Genomic DNA, 1,629 nt, shown 5'->3' with positions numbered 1-1,629 from the left:
AATATGAGCACCAGCTGCTCCACTTCTGATCCAGCTCCCTGATAATGGCCTGGGAAAGCAGTGGAAGATGGCCCAAATGCTTGGGCCCCTGCTCCAGCATGGAAAACCTAGAAAAAGCTCCTTGCTCCTGGCTTTGGATTGACCCAGCTCCAGTTGATGAGGCCATTTGGACAGTGAACCAGTGGATGGAAGACCTCTCTCTCTTGAGCTCTGCTTCTGCCTCTCTATAAATCTGCCTTTCAAATAAATAAATCTTTTTTAAAAATGAAATTTGGCTTAATTTCTGGAATTAAAGAAAAGAATCCTCTTTTACAACCCAGAACTCATTGATCAGTATGAGTTTTGATACATACAAGCAGGAATAGGATGAAAAAAAAGAAATCTAATTTACATGTCATAAGGTACATTTCTTTAAAGCATATAGTTCAGTGGTTTTAGTATATTACAGACTTTTGCAACATCATAATAACCTAATTTGTGATTTTCATTCCCCCCAAAAGAAACCTTGTACCTATTATGAGTCACTCTCCACTCCCCTTCCTCCTCACCACCCCATTTAGTCCTAGAACACCAATACACTTCCTGTCTTGACAGACTTCTTCTCTGGACTTGCCATATCAATGGGATCATCCTTTTATGGTTACTTTCACTTAGTATGGTTTTGAAGTCCAACCATGTTGTGACATGTCACATGTATCAGTACTTCATTCCTTTGTATTGCTAAACAGCATTCTTTTGTATAACAATAGTATATTTTGTCTATTTATTCTCAGCCAATGGCTTTTTTGACTTAGAAATAATGTTTCTGGGAACATTCATGTACAAGTTTTTATGTGAACATGTTTTTATTTCTCTTGAGAAATGTGCAGAAGTAGCATTTCTATCAAGTAATTGGCCTCTTGTCATCCATGTGCGAGACTTGATTTGAGCTCCTGACTTCCACCTTATCTTAGTCCTGTCCAATTGCTGGTATTTGGGGAGTAAAACATCGACTCAAGTTTTCCCTTTCTTTCTTTCTTTCTCTCTCTCTCTCTCTCTCTCTCTCTCAGTAAATAGCAAATAAACAAAAGGGGATGAGACAGAGCTCTTTCCTTCTCTGCCATGTAAGGACACATTGAGAGAGCAGTCATCTACAACCAGAGAGAGGCCCTCACAGAGAACCAAATGTGCCAGCACTTTGATTTCAAACTTCCACTCTCAACACAGTGAGAAATAAATGTTTGGTAGAAGGCATGGGGTCCATGGTATTTTGCGGCAGCAGCCCAACCTAACTAATATGCATTCTCATCTTTAAGAAACTTTTATTTTCTGTCTAGAAGGAGGCCAAATTCAGATAAAATAAATGATAAAATTTACACAGCAAAAATAGGGGAAAACATGATAAGATTTACTACTGTGTGAACCAAAGTGATACAAACAAGCAGAATGAGATGGAATTTGCAAGGAAAGGCTGAAATAAACACTTACTTGAAGAGTTTCTAGCTGGGCCCTGTCTGTTTCTTTTGGGTCCTTTGCTTTTCTTCTGTCAGCCATGACAGGAACTCTATGGGTAGGTGGTGAGTAGAACAAAAAGGCAAAAGGATCAAACAATGTCCTCAGATATTGGGCCAAAGCAGTAAACATTAGTGT

At 39.0% G+C, this 1,629-nt stretch overlaps 1 pseudogene; it reads left to right on the top strand.

Annotated features, from left to right (window-relative positions):
- The first annotated feature begins 276 nt into the window (after positions 1-276).
- Positions 277-366, top strand: LOC133766135 (small nucleolar RNA SNORA40; annotated as a pseudogene).
- The last annotated feature ends 1,263 nt before the right edge of the window (positions 367-1,629 follow it).

Source organism: Lepus europaeus, chromosome 8, assembly GCF_033115175.1.
Source record: "Lepus europaeus isolate LE1 chromosome 8, mLepTim1.pri, whole genome shotgun sequence".
NCBI lineage: Eukaryota > Metazoa > Chordata > Mammalia > Lagomorpha > Leporidae > Lepus > Lepus europaeus.
The sequence above is the reverse complement of the archived record's forward strand: the minus strand, read 5'-3'. Positions and strand labels throughout refer to the sequence as shown.